This window comes from Ambystoma mexicanum, chromosome 4q (assembly GCF_040938575.1).
Source record: "Ambystoma mexicanum isolate Mex_15411 chromosome 4q, UKY_AmexF1_1, whole genome shotgun sequence".
In the NCBI taxonomy this organism is placed as follows: domain Eukaryota; kingdom Metazoa; phylum Chordata; class Amphibia; order Caudata; family Ambystomatidae; genus Ambystoma; species Ambystoma mexicanum.
The window spans coordinates 1,035,889,146-1,035,907,179 of record NC_090928.1 but is presented as its reverse complement, the minus strand read 5'-3'; positions in this window follow the sequence as shown (position 1 = coordinate 1,035,907,179).

Sequence of the window (18,034 nt, the reverse complement as noted above, 5' to 3'; positions counted from 1 at the left end):
AGTTCAAAGACTCTTATTATTTACAAGTTGCAGGCACTGCCATGGGGGCAACCATGGCCCCTTCATATGCGAACTCATTCATGCATACATTTGAAACAGAACATGTCCTGACAAATAATCTATGGAATCAAGACCTCATTATTTGTATCCGGTTTATAGATGACATTTTTGGCATTTGGAAGACCACAGAATCACACCTGCTAGAATTTGTTGGCTACATTAACAACATAGACCCACGGATACAGTTCACATATGAATATTCACGCAAATCCATCCATTTTCTAGATGTTGAGATCATTGTTACAGAAACAGAATACCAAACAACAATCTATCGGAAAAGCACAGATAGAAATAGTTTGTTACAGAGACTGAGTTTCCATCAACCCAGTCTCATCAAGAATCTACCCTACAGTCAATTGCTCTGAGTAAAAAGGATTGTCAGCAACCAGAGTGAATACGAAATAGCTGTCAGAGAAATGGGTAAAAAATTTCTTGCACAAGGTTATTCAGAAGAGGAAATTACATCGGCAGAAATACGCACTGTTGCACAGGATAGAGAAGAACTACTCAAACCAAGAATAAGCAAACAAGATACTTCACCCCCACTAGTTTTCGTATCCAAGTATTCACGTCAAAGCAATCGGATCAAGTCAATCATAAAAAAGAATTGGAACACTGTGACATGTGATAAAATGGTAGAACACCTATTTAAAGAAACTTCCACATTTGCTTACCAGAGAAGTTCCAACTTGAAAGACAGATTAGTCCATACTAGACCCCCACAGAAAAAGAAAAGTACAGACTGCATAGGCACATTCCCATGCCTGAACTGCAGCAACTGTGGGTACATCATGAAAGGACAAACCATAAACCATCCCTACACTGGAGAAAAAATAAAGCTTAAATGCTATGCCACATGCGATACAGCAGGAATTATATATGGAATCAGATGTCCTTGTGGTTTGTACTACGTCGGACAAACACAACGCACAGCAAAGATCAGGTGGAATGAACATAGATCCTGCATCCGGAACAAGACTGCAAGTTCCGCAGTAGCGAGACACTGGCAGAGCAAACAACATAATTTGGCACAGATCAAATTTGTAGTTCTGGAAAGAGTCCAAAGAAGAGAGAAACATGAGGATCTACAAAAAAGAATTGATCAACGGGAAACATTTTGGATAGACAGACTAAGTTCCCTTACACCTAAGGGAATCAACGAAGAGATCAACTATATGTCTTTCCTCTAATAGGGCCAAGTTTACAGATTGTTCAGGAATATGGCTTTTCTCCAATGTGTTGGCTTCGGTGGTGAGGCGTTATGGACTAAATTCCGATATTATTGAGGACACATTGAAAACATGTGATTGAACTTGATTTTGTATTTTTGTATTCTTGTACTTTTATGGACATGCACTGATTGTACATCATGAAATATTTTGAAATATTTTGAAATATTTTGAAGTTTTTGTTTATCACGCGATTTTACTCCTCATAATCAGATTTTCGACCATGGCTAGCACCAATATAATATTTGTTGACTTTATAGAACACGTATGTGTTAATTGCATTTGGAAACCTTAATAACCACAATTAATTACCGAGGACATGTCCACACCTATACATACCAGTTAGAGCTTCCAATAGCAACGTACAACACGCATCCACCTGAGGGCCATGGCAACAGTCCCGCCCCCCTGCGCTCCCGCAGGGCGGTAGGTCCCGAGGCATACGTGCAGCGGCAAACGCGCTGCTGCTCGACGCCCCGCCCACGTTCCCATGACAACCCTTAAAAGCATTATTGCTCGCGCGCGGTTTACTTTCGCTTCCACAGCGAGCGCGATCGGTTCTGCGTGCGGGTCATACTTGTGCAGGTAGGAGCTCACTGATCTAATCGGCCTAGTTATGCATCTGGATATAGCGACAGAAATAGTAATACATACTTCCCCTCTGGTAATCAACAGGAACTTTGGAGACATTCTTCAAGAGCATTCACAGAAGAGGACAACTTGCATTTAGTAGGTACAGGGTGCTGTATGCAAAGGTGGTAAATAATTGTAAATACTTAGTAATATGGCGATTCTGACACACTTTCCTTTACCTTCCTCCCGCATTTTCAACATTGATTTGGATCTACCTGGGGTATGTGCTTTACTTTTTTTCGAACCATGAATTGCATTTATGTGTCTTTCGATAAATGAATTATGTTAACACTGTTTAGATTCTATATTCACTTCAGTACAGCCCTGAAGATGGTCATAGACCGAAATGCATTGGCATATGTGCTTTTTTGAATAATTGACCTATCTATTTCGAGTTGCCTCGCAATATTTGAACTAAGAAACACAAAACCAAGAAATGTGAATTAAACATTTCTTTTGGAAAACCATGTACCGTCTGGTGATACATTTGTTTGACATTATAAGTACTTCACGCAAGAGTTATATACAACTGTGCAACCTTATTTAAGGTCAACTGAGAGCACCAGTCTTAAGTATGGTATTATTACCTTACTTTTTCTTCAAATCAGTAACGATATTACCGCCATATTTAAGGACTGGTCCAATCACATGTTTGGCCCTGCCAGGACACATTCACCTCCAACTCTGAGCTGGCGGTTAATGCACTGGCAGAGAGGGCATTTCTGGCACTATTAGCGCCGGCGCAATTTGCACCGATGCTAATAGTGCCACAGCCCCATTGTGTCCAACAGACCCTATGGGGGATGGGGAATTACAACTATGCCACTACTCGTTATCAAGAGCAAAATTGCGTCGGACTGAGTAGAGATAATGCAAATTGTGTTGGCCGTATCCTGGCGCAATTACCACTGGGATACCGTCAACCTCCTAAAGAGGCCCATAGTGTTGTAACTGTATCTCTGAAATAGAATAAGTTACAAAGTGTTTCAAAAGTTATTACTTGCCTTTATGTTGCTGGTTGCTCCTTTAAAAAGTATATACATTGGTTTACTTACTTTGAATAGTGTTCCACTCTTCTTGAAAGTAATTGTGTTGGTACAGTTTTATTTTTCTTAACTGAATGAGTGTAAACTCTTACCAATAGGGTGTACCTACCTTGTGTTCTTCTTAAAGTGTACCGTTGGGTTTTGCTTTCCCTGATCTTCTTCAGTGCATTTCTTAAACAATCTTGGAGTTAATACTTGTCTGTGAGTTGCGTTTAGCCCCTGCCTTCATAAAAGTCTGCTAAGAGTTCTTACTTACCCTAGAATTGTATTCTACACTTCTGAAAAGTATCATTGGTTAAACTGTCTACTCCTATGCATAGCAATAGTGTAATAAATGTATATACCAATAATTTATACCAACCTTGAATAGCTGCTGCTCTTCTTAAACTATAATGTTGGGTTGTTCTTTCCCTGAATTGCTTTAGTGCACTTCTTTTTTTTAAAACTTTGTTTATTTTAAATCAAGGCAGGATGACAATTACATAACAACTTGCACAATCATTTAAGCATGTTAACCCACAGACACTGCACTTCTTTTTTTAAATTATCATAGTTTTTCTTAGTTTACAATTAAAACTCAACAATACTGTATGAATTCATTACAATTGATTTGTGACAGCACTCTTGGTAACATTAACATTGTCAACCTTCCCTCCCAGCATAGAACTTCCTTCCATATTCCCCCGCCCCTTCTCCATGCTGGGTCTCCATCACAGCCCAGTACAGTTCATTTGACAAAAGATGATATACATAATATTTTTTAAAAAGTATGGAAGAAAGTGACTAGCAGTCATGCCCTCATTCCCTACCCCAGATCATTAGACTCCAACCAGCCTAAAACAGCAAAAGATGCTCCGCCAGATCTAGCGCTCATTTGATCAAGTCCTTCAAAAAGAGAACAACATCCTTTGGAATGATATGATAGGTTATTTATAACGCGCTTAATACCCAGAGGTTTCTAAGCGCGGACCCAGGGATCGAACCTGTGTTGCTCCGTGTCGTCCTGTTTCCAAGTCGAGGACGCTGCCGCTGAGCTATCCTCCTGGGACAACCTTCAATATCAGGCTATGTCCTTTGCTCTGCATAAGGCCTTCACCTCCTGGACCAAATAGTGAGGGATATCCCCATAACATTGTCCCAGCATTGCCCCAACAGTGCACGTCTGCCTTCCCTGTTACCAAGAGGAGAGAAACAGCAAACGAAACAGAACTACAAAGAAACAGTTGATTGATCAACAAAACCAACTTTTAGCTCAGCACAGTATGACAGTCTTGCGACCAAACTCTGATTACAATCACCCATCCAGTCCTCCATACTCCATCCCGACAGACTTGTCAGCCTACCAACAGTATTATCTAGCTCCCCATCCCCTTATTCCACCCATCATACTTAGGAACCCTGCAGAAATGTATCCCAGGTTAACTGAAAATCTGCTTCCCTATTTCTCGCCCTGTAGATCAAGCTCTTATATGAGGCTACCTAGGTCATTTCTTGTTCCCATTCATGTACCACTGGAATTGTAGTTGATCTCCAGAGCTGCACGATTATTTGCTTTGCTACCATCAGCGCTGCATGTCTTCCCTTGCTATGTTTGGCATCAACGACATGTCCTGCAATAAACACAGTCTCAGATTTATTAGGGCTCTCCATCCTACAATGGTCTGCACCTTCTCCCAAACTCCGGACCAGTAATCCTCCAGCCCTGGGCTGTACCACAAATATGTGTCCTAGATTACCCCCATTTATACTACATCTCCAGCACCTGTCGTCTTGTGTAAGTCGTGCTGCTTCCAGCCTGTCCGAGGTCCAGAACCAACCCTGTATGATCTAAAGGTGCGTTCATTTTAATCTTACTTCCATCACCCCTTTCTCAAAACTGTGAAAGATACTGTGGATCGTCTCCTCCAAAAACTGCTCTCCCAGTAACTTCTGCCACTTCTATATCACTCCCCTCCTGACATATCTTGTGTACAATCAATCTATTCATTTTGTGTAAGTCTATCTACTAGTCCCTTGTCCCAGTTCTATTTCTCCAACATGGTCATAAGTGGCGAGATGCCTATTTCCCCCTGGCTCTCACTGACGTTCTTCTGTAGACAGTGTGACAACTGCCTATGGCTCCACCCTTCCTCTGCGCCCAACGATCATTGGGCATGCAGTTCCTGAAGCGACTTGCCCCCCCTTCCCCGATGGAACGTCCATATCCCTGCCTCTTCCCAGCTCTTTCAATGAACCTGCTCCCCTCCTATCCGGATTCTTCTATTCTGCCAAATAGGTGCCTCCAGATGACAGTAACCATCCATCTGGAGCCATTCATGAGCTCTTTCCCATGCCATAATATTTGTTCTGAGTATCGGATGTGCCCTATTTCCCCCCTCCGCCCAAAAGGTAACCCCCAAACCATCCTTCCTTGCAAGCCTCTGCTCCCATATCATCCCACCTGATTTGTGTGCCTCCACTCAGAAGAATTTGCCACTTGTTATAGCTGCTGGGCTATATATAGTACACGTTCATCCGAGGTAACCTAAGGCCCCCTGCCACTGGCAATGCATCTTGCTTGTCACCCTTCAGCCGTGGTCTTCTGCTCCCCCACACAGAGGTTTTGATGCCCTGCATTATTATGTTCATCAGGTTCACCAGCACTTTCAGGGGTAGCATGCCAATTATTTAGTTCAACCATGCGGCTGTCACCATTTTAACTACCTGTGTCCGCCCCCAGATGGATAAATTGAGCTTTGCCCACATTTCAAACTCCCTGCGCGCCTTCTCCCATGATGGCTCCACATTGTCCCTAATCATGTTCTCCAGGCCCTTATTTAGGTATATTCCTAAATCTTTAAGTTGACCCGTACCCATCTTATTGAGGTTGCCTGCACACACCCCCTTATAGGTGCAGTTATTTAAGGGCATTACCTGACACTTCTCCCAGTTGATTTTATATCCGGAGAAGGATAAAAAGTCCCTAATCGTGTTCATGAATTCTTTCTCTGATGTGTCTGGATCTGCCAACGTCAGCATAATATCGTTCGGATACAATAGCGCCTTCTGTTCCCGCACCAGTGTTTCTATTCCCTAGATATTCATGTTCCTCTTGATGGCTATGGATAATGGATACAGGGCCGCAACAAATGCAAAGTTGAGAACGGACACCCCTGCTTCGTCCCCTTGCCAATTTCAAAGGCCTCCAATTCCGAACCATTGCCCTTTACTCTGGCGCTAGGACATTCATATAGTAATCAGACCATTGCAATAAACTCATGGCCTAGACCAAAGGGCTCCATCACCCTAAACAGATACCCTCACACCACCCAATCAAACGCTTCCTCAGCGTCGAGTGAGAGCGCTATACTGGGTTCCATCCCTTCTCTCTCCTGACATATTATATGCAGCAGTAACCTGATGTTATCTCTCGCCGATCTAACTGGGACAAACCCCACTTTTGTCCCATGGATCAATTTTGTTATTACTTTCTTCAGCCTTGAAGCAAACACCTTAGCGAAGATCTTGATATCTGCGGTGATCATTGATATTGGTTGATAATTGCTGCAAAAAAGATGGTCTCTGCCTGGTTTGGGGAGAACAGTCGTTAACACCTCATTGAACTCTGCCTGGAATTCCATGCGCATCACCACCGCATTAAATACCTTTGCTATCCTAGCGAAAATCTTGACCCCCCCCACACTGTAATACTCTACTGGCAGACTATCCCAGCGACCTCCCCCTGTTCATACTTACAATGCTTTCCAACACTTCCTCCTCTATTATCGGACCCCCAACAACCTCTGATCCCCCGAACCATAACAGCGGTAATAGTAATGGGTCCAGAAACTGCTGTTACGATGTTAAGTCCCCGGCATGCTCTGCTGTGTAAAGTACCTTGTAGACGGCCCGTAATTCCTGCAACATCTCGCCTACCTGCGTCACCCGCCGGCCATTGTCCCCACATTGGATCACTGTAATTTCCCCCCACTCCTCTCTCTTCTTGAGCTGCGCTGCCAGCAACCGCCCTGCTTGTTCCCCATGCTCGTAATAAGAGGCCCACTTTCGGAAAAGAACATATCCTGCCTTCACTCGGGCCTGTAACTATGGGTCCCGGGGCATTACCTGAAGCGGTAATGCTCCCCCTGCTCGTGGCTTTTTGCCTAATTGATTCCAGCAATCATCGTCTCTGCAAGGGATATTATGGCACGACCAGGAAGACATTAGCTTGGCCTTGATCTTCGTACTCAGTCCTTTTGGTACTTGGATAGAGATATCTGGTTGATCTCTTTCAGACCAATGGAGCAGGCAGAGAGTGGTTTCCATCAATGGATGTTCAGGTGTTCCATCCGCATCTCGCTGGTCAAGAGGGTTTCACAGGTGGTGAGGTATAGCAGCCTTGCGGACACAGACACCGGGGAGCCCAGTCAAAGTTTTGCTGGGTAGTCACCTGGATGGTGACGTCTCACATGCATGGGTTTTGTACAATGACAGCTACTAGCCAGAGAGGATTCCTTCGGCACAAGGGTGGTGGGCACAGGTTATCGCTAGAAAGGGCGGTTGCTCCACGTTCTACTCCTCCTCATCACAGTACCTTTGACCTACCTCAGCCTCCTTTCAGTAGGCATTGACAGGCCAATAATCGGTTTGGTTAGCCATAACTGAGGGATGGTGGCATGCTGTTTTTTTTTAAACCTCCTGAGGTAGGAGGTGGGATTAAAGGGAAAAAAGGTTTAAAATGCGTTCCTATCATGGAGCTTGGTTGGTATACATAAGTAACTACTGTGATAAGGAAGAGTCGGACTAGGATTAAAGAGGATTACCAACAATAATCCAGGCTTTGGCAAAGAGCACAGATATGTATTTTGAAGAACGAACAGTGAGAAAAATGGCACGAGCTGCCAAAGCCAATGGCACTCCAAAACGCCATTTTGCTTGACTCTGCTGGCGAGGAATCAAGTATTAGCTCCTCCACAACTTTTTACCTGGCAAACCACCATCCCATCCTGCTGTCTGGTCTCATAATATTTATCATGAAATATGAAAATGCTGGAACAGATTGGATTTTAATTCCAGGCGTCCTTGTTTGGAATACTGTGGTACCCCTGCCACCACTATTGATAGTCCAGATGGATAGTTTACGAGTAAAATGTCGGGCTCCCGCGGGAAAACAGGCTGCAATTCACAAATTCGAATTCAGCGAGCAATGTCTATAAATTGAGTGCCATGAAACAAAAACCTCAAGTTCCAGAATGCATAGGGTTTTAGCTGAAAAGCCAGGACTGACCAAAGGGAACAGTTGGCTGAAATGAAATCGATGAACATGTTCAGAAACCTGACTTTCATTTGGCAGGTAAGGCCACTTTCCAAGGATCCTGCATCATGCACAACCCTAAGAAAAAAACCTCATGCAGAGGTCCTAAGTTGCCCCATGTCATGTGTGGCACCTTGCACTCGCCCTGGCTTTCTACCCAAAACCACTTTAAACACTGAGAATTGTAGTTTTTCCCCCATGATAGCCACAGTATTGTTTCTCTTAGGTCAGTACTGGATGAAATGTGATCACTTAGCAAATGGTGTGCACATTTATTTGTGAACGATGTTTGTTTTTTATTTAAAGGGAGCGCTTCCATCACCTGTTTATAGAAGGGCGTTAAGCCAAGGAAACAGTGGTGTGATGCCTATAGGCAGTGGCGGAGCCAGTTTTTGATGCCGGGGGAGGGCAAAGTGCTGCTCAGGAAGCACCGCACCGGTCGGGTCAGCGAGGGGTCGGGTCACTACCATTTCCTCACTTGTCGCGGGTGTAACTAGGAACTGCTGATAGCGAGGCATACTTTTTCGTGCATTATGTCTGTATGTTGCAGCATTTATTTCGTGTTGAATTATAAATTAAAACAATGACTACAATTTGTATGTTTTGGGATTATTTTTCTCCTTCACTGTCTCCAAACTTCTAATTGGGATGCTTAATATTCAAGGCAAAACTGGCAGGGGTTTCTACCTGCTATAGACCCATAGAATACAGTCCCATGGAAAATGAGGTCCCGCTGTAACATAATCCCTGACGTCATAACTGCGCCTGAACACAATGCGCTGCATGATTTTCAAAACGTTTTAAACTAGTAATCTCTGGCTCTGCTAGTAATTGAATAGTCACCGAATTCTAATTACTATTTGCATGCAATCAATGTAATTCTCTTTTTATTTTCATGCTGGAACAGACTACGGTCTTCCGAAGGGCCTTAATCCACCAAAGAGCTACTAAACCATAACAATGGCAGCCGGCACTATACCAATATCAAATAACATAACTAGTATTTCCACGGTGCAAAACCCATACTGCAGTCACATTACAAGTTAATATCTTGCTTAAATAAGCTCAATGTAAGTATGTTAAATTGTAAGTGCCTGATTCACGGAGTTAAGTATTTACAAGCGCAATTTACACAACTATTAAATTACGCTAGTTATAAATAAAGACTGGATGAATTTAAGTCTAATATGCAGAAATGAAACATATAATTGGTCAAATTTGCACAACCTGTGTATATGTATGGAAATGTACTTGACAATGTTGGAAAATATCCCCGTTAATTGCAACTGTATGCTCAAAAACATTTGTAACGCCCACACTCCTACCACTTTCATAACACTCCTTCTTATGCACATCTGAATACAAGTTAAGATTACGTACTGTACAAACGATTTGTAAAGATGTTATACATGTGTAAGTTAAACTTACTCCTGAAGGGATTCACCTTTTGTCACTATTGCAGATCTCTTGCAATGCACTACCTTAAAGACTGATATGCAAATGGATATTCCTCCTTTGTGAAAAGTATAGTGAGCTAAAAGGATGGCTGCAGACTCTCACAGTGGGTAAAACTACAGAACAGGTTATCATGCCTTGTTCTTTCAAGAGAGGGGCGCCTGATACCTTATTTGGAATTTTATAAGGAACTTGGGGTTTGTCACCCTAAGTTACCTGGGGAAACCCAGACGTGTCCCCTTGCTCACTGTGCTCAGAGAGGCAAAGCTCTACCTCACTGATGAGGCCTAACAAGGCTGAAACTCGTGTATGAGGGTTCCTGTTGGTACTCCTGTTCAAAGGATGTTTGTCTGGCATTTTGGTGCTGGACTGCCCTTGTGGGCATGACAAATACTGATATGCAAATGGATATTCCTCTTTTGTGAAAAGTACAGTGACCTAAAAGCGATGGCTGTGGACTCTCAAAGTGGGTAAAACCACAGAACAGGTTATCATGCCATGTTCCTTCGACAGAGTTTAACTATTCTACTTTAGTACATACGCTGAGCCTGCCAGTGAAATAACTCAGGAAACAATGCTTTGGGCGTGAAGAATATTTTGGAAGATTATTGGCTGGCTGCGTGGTTCTCACATATGTGGCACACATGTAAAATTGTTTTAAATACTGTTGTGTCAGTGACTGGGCCTGGTCCACTTAGAACGTGGTAGTTAATTAAACAATGCAATCTGTGACAGCCACGCTTCGCCCGCTCCCTAGATGACAGACCCTGCCTACGTTCAACGGCATTACAGATATTGACTAAAGCACCCTTTCTTTCACCTTCTACATTAGAGGTTCATCGCATTACATTCTCTTAAGATATGCTAGTCCACAAATCATGTAGTTGAACTTGTGCCGATTTAACCTTCATAATAGAATTTGAATGTAAAACGAAATAGTGCCTGCCCTGCACATGCATTTTTGTAATATGTGTAGTAGTGGCGTGCAGCTGATCACGCGGGTGATACACTACTTTGGGCCTCATTATGAGGCTGGCGGTAAGGGGTTAACGGCACCCGTAAGGATGCCGGTGCCGTTAACCCCCTACCGCCGCATTCCGAGGTCGCTTAGCGGGTCCCACTAAGGCCGGTTGGTTTTACCAAACTCGTTATGAGGCCCTTTGACTTTGTTCGAACAAGAGATGGAAATAAAATAGGACATGCATCGATCCAAGGCAGAAATGCATGCAGCCTGCGGGGACCCCTAAACGGAATGACTGGTCAGTGCCTCAGCAGGGAAAAGATTGCCTTGCCTAGTATTCAACCGGTCACGTCACCTCACCTGTGTGTGTCAAGGCAAGCGCAGCTCTACTCTTTTCTTCGCCATCTTCCGCTGCTCATAATCGGTTGTTACACTGGACTGGTCGCAGCAGTGGGACAATTCAAGTCGCCGATGGCACATGTGTTGGGCAAGCCTGCAGCAGGTATAACTGAGGTGTTGATGATGATGCGGCCTTGAGTGGCTGGCCAAATGCACACACCGCACGGCACACATCGTAACCAGGCCACTACTTGTTTCTGGGCAGATACTTGCTACTAGCAAACGCACCATGCAACCATGCATGCGTGTTCCCCCATCTCCCAGGACCTCAGCTTGTTGCCTGTCACTTGTTGTCAGGGCACCACTAAGCTAAGGGCAGGCAGGCTCCAGATAGTCTGGGCCTGGGATGCTGGGCCGGGGAAATCGAAACTAGTGCTGTGACATTGAAAAGAACAACAACAGCCCAGCCAACACATCACATTCATTCATTTCACAACAAAAAACGTTCAACTGAGTTGATAAACATGGTAACAGACAGGTGACCGGCCTCATAAAGCAGCACTTTTGGCATTGGTGCATGTAGGCACGAGGGCACAAAGTGGAGCACCCAGCAGACACAATAGCTTAACTAGTTAAGCGCTCAGACCAGTCATCTGTGTTCAGCTTGCATGACACAGGCATCGGTGTCAGAGAACAGTGGATAGGAACACTTAACAGGGGAACCCTGCCCTCAACTAACTGTCACACTGAATGCTTGCAGAGACACATTGTAGAGAATATTTTCCCATTGGGCACAATTATTCCCCAACGGAAAATTAAGATGTAATTGTCTTACTGTGTGCGTTTTTAGTGTGTTTGGAAGGCTTAAAATAAAAAATAGGAACGTACATGGTGCATAGATCAGAAAAATAGGACTTTATTGGCAATAGCGGGAAAAGAGCACTTAATATCAGTTCCAGTGATTGGGTAGACATACTGGGGGAATTAATATCAGGTCCAGTGATTGGGCAGACATACTGGGGGGAATTAATATCAGTTCCAGTGATTTGGCAGACATACTGGGGGAATTAATATCAGTTCCAGTGATTGGGCAGACATACTGGCGGAATTAAATATAGCCTAATTATTGCAACCAGGCCAGAGCCACATGATAAACTGAATTTCTAATCACTGCACTATTAGAGGACTCAGCAATGGGTGTCATGTCTCAATCAGGCTACTGAAATAAGCCGCAGTAATCCAGCTGTGAGATAGATCAACAGAATGTGACTTTAGAGCAGATCTAGCAGCTGCTAAGATTTGACTCCCTGTAAGAGGGCAGCAAAGACAAACGTGCTCTTTGGAATCATGGTTGAGAAATGTACCTTTCCCTCCTGGTGGTGGCACCCTCAGTCTAAAGTTGTAGCCATGCTTGTCTCCTTTTTGTAAAACACCCCCTTTTAACGTTAACGTTTTCAACATTCACTTTAAATACCCCTTATTCCCGAAAATCAAGGAGTCAGTTAAACAATTACACCACCATTATGTTTGAAAATGGCTTGTCTTAAGAGATAACCAGACATCTCTGTGTACTGCACTGGTATTTTAACAACACAAAAGCCACTTTCACACAGGCATCTTGTGAATAAGGTTTGCAAGCATGCAATGCATCATTAACACACTGTTTTGGTTAAAAAAACAGGGTTATGTAGTGGAGGTGTGCACTGTAGAATATACATGGGATGAGGGGCTTTGGGGTGCTAATGACCTCTTCCCAGAGCGCTGAGACTTCACAGAGAGGGGGCCATTAGCACCCCGCATTTCACACTTGTGTTTGCACCAGCCCAGTAATAAAAGATAAGACTTGAAAGAAGCAGACATGGGAGAATGTCCTGGGGCCTGTGAAGCCTGGCTTTGACTTTGGCCTGTAATATAAAAAACAACCCTTTTGTTAGGATTTCAAGAAGGCCGACATCCGTGTTTTACACCTCAAAATAGCTCCCCTTTTTCTCGTTTTTAGGGATCAGGGTGCATACAGCAAACCAGTTCAAGTGCCACCACTGGGCTTTCCCTTTAGTGCCTCTAAGACCTTTGCTTCTAACAGCTTTTAAACACTGTGCAGGCTCAGTGGTAGATCCCGACGGCTTCTGTGGGTCTCCACGTGATTCCGTGTGAGGACATCTGTATGTTGTCCGTGGTACTGCACCCTTTTCTCTAACCGGTTTCTCTCCCACTCTGTCTGAAAGGCTGGCGTTCTACTAATGGCCAACAGAGAGCATTACGAGAAATGTGATCTCTGTGAGGATATCTGGATGTTGGTCTTGCTTGTTAAATAAGTTACCCGTACCCTTCCTTAGAGGTGTTTTACTTCGGGAGTGCCTCTTGGCCACACAACCTGAGTTGGCACTTGACGTACCTGCACTAGGCGGGCAATTACAATACATAACTGCGAAATTGTTGCACAGGTGACTGCAAAATAAGCGTGTTTAGAAGAGGACAGACACAGTAGTATCAATGCCCAACAAGAACTGGTGTGCTATGCAACAAATACATGCAATCCATGAATTCACAGCTTTTTAGAAGGCTAATGTGCTAATGGCACATTTAAGGAATTATTAAACTTTACAACTTTTACAGAGATCTTGAGTAAAACACGACAACGTTAAATGCGCGCTTTAAACACTGTGCAATACAAAGCTAGCAAGGAAAGGGAAAGCGTTATTAAAAGATTTGGAAAATGTAAACGAGCCTGCTTGGGGCGGGGTGAAAATGTCAGGGGGGGCCTGCTTGGGGCGGGGTGAAAATGTCAGGGGGAGCCTGCTTGGGACAGGGTGAAAATGTCAGGGGGAGCCTGCTTGGGGCAGGGTGAAAATGTCAGGGGGAGCCTGCTTGGGGCAGGGTGAAAATGTCAGGCGGAGCCTGCTTGGGACAGGGTGAAAATGTCAGGGGGAGCCTGCTTGGGGCAGGGTGAAAATGTCAGGGGGAGCCTGCTTGGGGCAGGGTGAAAATGTCAGGGGGAGCCTGCTTGGGACAGGGTGAAAATGTCAGGCGGAGCCTGCTTGGGACAGGGTGAAAATGTCAGGGGGAGCCTGCTTGGGACAGGGTGAAAATAGCAGGGAAAGGCGTTCACCGACCTGCTCAGCCGTTTCACCCTGTCACAACACCGTCGGTTCTCTGTGGAGCTGGAAATAAAATGAGGGTTCGCTTTGTGGTTGTGGTGTACCCCTACATATTTTCAAGTTGGTCATGTTCGCGATTTTGTTTCACTCACTCCTATCTACTTCTCGCCGACTATAAGTGCACGTATTTCTTTGCATTTTGCCAAATGCATATATGATCAATCATGCGGGACAAAGCTCATTCAGGAGAATCGTGGAAGGTTTATTTGTGAGAAGCAAGAACTAGATCTTGAGGAAGAATCGTGAATATAGATGTCAGGGGATCATTCCAAGGTGTATGCACCATGTTATGTTGTGACATTTTATATAGTCATTAACTAGCATTATTATTGGTCCCAAGCTCTCGGTCTGGGAATTTGGTAACCAAAGTCTGGCTGTTCCATGATATTTGCATTGGAGATCAGGATGAGGAAGGGGCTGTGCTGCAGGGTATGTCTTGTGCAGCGCTGCATTTGGCGAGAGTGCCAATTACAATGGGCCATCCTACCCCAACTCTCTCTACCCCCACCCATTCTGCTGCCAATCTCTCTACCCCAACCACCCTACCACCTCTCTCTACCCCAAACCTCTCTACACACCCACTCTCTTTAGCCACCATACCCTCTCTATTTCCCCCACCCACCTTACCTCCTCTCTCTACCCCAGCCCTCTCTCTACCCACCATACCCTACCTATTTCCCCACCCACCTTACCTCCTCTCTCTACGCCCCTCACCCTTTCTTGCTCATATTTCCTCTTGCTCATTATCAATAGCACCTTCTGTCAGTGACTTCCTACCTTGCTCTGATCCCCTTCTCATTCCCTTGCCCACCTGCACCTTTTATCACATCCTCCTTTAATACTTTGCACTCTCCTCCTTGCCCCCTGGTGCCTGTATTTTCAAAATGTCCTTTCAAATTGCAGCCTCGAACCCCAACCTTTCAGTTAGCATCCACAGGCATCATTTGCTTGTGCCACAAAGACTACCTTTGTGAATAAGAATATTAGCCAGGCATATTAGAGGAATCAGTGAAAATGCAGATTTGTTTTTAGCAGGTTGACAGGCACAGCCAAATTACACAGTATGTAAAGCTAGGAACAGTGCTGGAAATGGTAATTACTTCCTGGGGATGTGAGAGCAGGGGCTGTTCGGGTAGCCCTACTTTTATGTTTGTGGCCCTTTTTTATTTCGAAAATCTAGTTACCCAATCATTCTCTAAAGATATGCTAGTCCACAAATCATGTAGTTGAACTTGTGCCGATTCAACCTTCATAATAGAATTTGAATGTAAAATGAAATAGTGCCTGCCCTGCACATGCATTTTTGTAATATGTGTAGTAGTGGCGTGCAGCTGATCACGCGGGTGATACACTACTTTGGGCCTCATTATGAGGCTGGCGGTAAGGGGTTAACGGCACCCGTAAGGATGCCGGTGCCGTTAACCCCCTACCGCCGCATTCCGAGGTCGCTTAGCGGGTCCCACTAAGGCCGGTTGGTTTTACCAAACTCGTTATGAGGCCCTTTGACTTTGTTCGAACAAGAGATGGAAATAAAATAGGACATGCATCGATCCAAGGCAGAAATGCATGCAGCCTGCGGGGACCCCTAAACGGAATGACTGGTCAGTGCCTCAGCAGGGAAAAGATTGCCTTGCCTAGTATTCAACCGGTCACGTCACCTCACCTGTGTGTGTCAAGGCAAGCGCAACTCTACTCTTTTCTTCGCCATCTTCCGCTGCTCATAATCGGTTGTTACACTGGACTGGTCGCAGCAGTGGGACAATTCAAGTCGCCGATGGCACATGTGTTGGGCAAGCCTGCAGCAGGTATAACTGAGGTGTTTATGATGATGCGGCCTTGAGTGGCTGGCCAAATGCACACACCGCACGGCACGCATCGTAACCAGGCCACTACTTGTTTCTGGGCAGATACTTGCTACTAGCAAACGCACCATGCAACCATGCATGCGTGTTCCCCCATCTCCCAGGACCTCAGCTTGTTGCCTGGCACTTGTTGTCAGGGCACCACTAAGCTAAGGGCAGGCAGGCTCCAGATAGTCTGGGCCTGGGATGCTGGGCCGGGGAAATCGAAACTAGTGCTGTGACATTGAAAAGAACAACAACAGCCCAGCCAACACATCACATTCATTCATTTCACAACAAAAAACGTTCAACTGAGGTGATAAACATGGTAACAGACAGGTAACCGGCCTCATAAAGCAGCACTTTTGGCATTGGTGCATGTAGGCACGAGGGCACAATTTGGAGCACCCAGCAGACACAATAGCTTAACTAGTTAAGCGCTCAGACCAGTCACCTGTGTTCAGCTTGCATGACACAGGCATCGGTGTCAGAGAACAGTGGATAGGAACACTTAACAGGGGAACCCTGCCCTCAACTAACTGTCACACTGAATGCTTGCAGAGACACATTGTAGAGAATATTTTCCCATTGGGCACAATTATTCCCCAACGGAAAATTAAGATGTAATTGTCTTACTGTGTGCGTTTTTAGTGTGTTTGGAAGGCTTAAAATAAAAAATAGGAACGTACATGGTGCATAGATCAGAAAAATAGGACTTTATTGCCAATAGTGGGAAAAGAGCACTTAATATCAGTTCCAGTGATTGGGTAGACATACTGGGGGAATTAATATCAGTTCCAGTGATTGGGCAGACATACTGGGGGAAATTAATATCAGTTCCAGTGATTGGGCAGACATACTGGCGGAATTAAATATAGCCTAATTATTGCAACCAGGCCAGAGCCACATGATAAACTGAATTTCTAATCACTGCACTATTAGAGGACTCAGCAATGGGTGTCATGTCTCAATCAGGCTACTGAAATAAGCAGCGGTAATCCAGCTGTGAGATAGATCAACAGAATGTGACATTAGAGCAGATCTATCAGCTGCTAAGATTTGACTCCCTGTAAGGGGGCAGCAAAGACAAACGTGCTCTTTGGAATTATGGTTGAGAAATGTACCTTTCCCTCCTGGTGGTGGCACCCTCAGTCTAAAGTTGTAGCCATGCTTGTCTCCTTTTTGTAAAACACCCTCTTTTAACGTTAACGTTTTCAACATTCACTTTAAATACCCCTTATTCCCGAAAATCAAGGAGTCAGTTAAACAATTACACCACCATTATGTTTGAAAATGGCTTGTCTTAAGAGATAACCAGACATCGCAGTGTACTGCACTGGTATTTTAACAACACAAAAGTCACTTTCACACAGGCATCTTGTGAATAAAGTTTGCAAGCATGCAATGCATCATTAACACACTGTTTTGGTTAAAAAAAACAGGGTTATGTAGTGGAGGTGTGCACTGTAGAATATACATGGGATGAGGGGCTTTGGGGCGCTAATGACCTCTTCCCAGAGAGCTGAGACTTCACAGAGAGGGCGCCATTAGCACCCCGCATTTCACACTTGTGTTTGCACCAGCCCAGTAATAAAAGATAAGACTTGAAAGAAGCAGACATGGGAGAATGGCGGGCGAACGCGCCAGGGAAGCTGGCATGGCGGGCGCCGCCCCTTAGTGGGGGCGGTCCAGCCGCCCTCCCCCCTCCAGGGACGATTGGTCAGGGGGGCGGGAGGGAGAGAGGCACACGGAGCCCGCCCCCCCTGAAGCGCGCAAAACCAGAGGGGCGGGGCGGGAAACCGAGGAGAAGCCAGCCCATAAAGGCACGGGCCTGTGTGAACGATCGTCGTCGGGGAGCGGGAGGAAGGTACGCGCTTCGTGTATGCTGGAGGTCGGTGAGGAGATCCCGGGAGGTGCTGGTGGCGTTCCCGCTTCGTCTACAGGAGGAAGGTGCTTGCGTTGTCACTAGAGGTCGCGGAGGAGATCGCGGGAGGTTCCTGTGGCAGCAGTGGTCGGTTC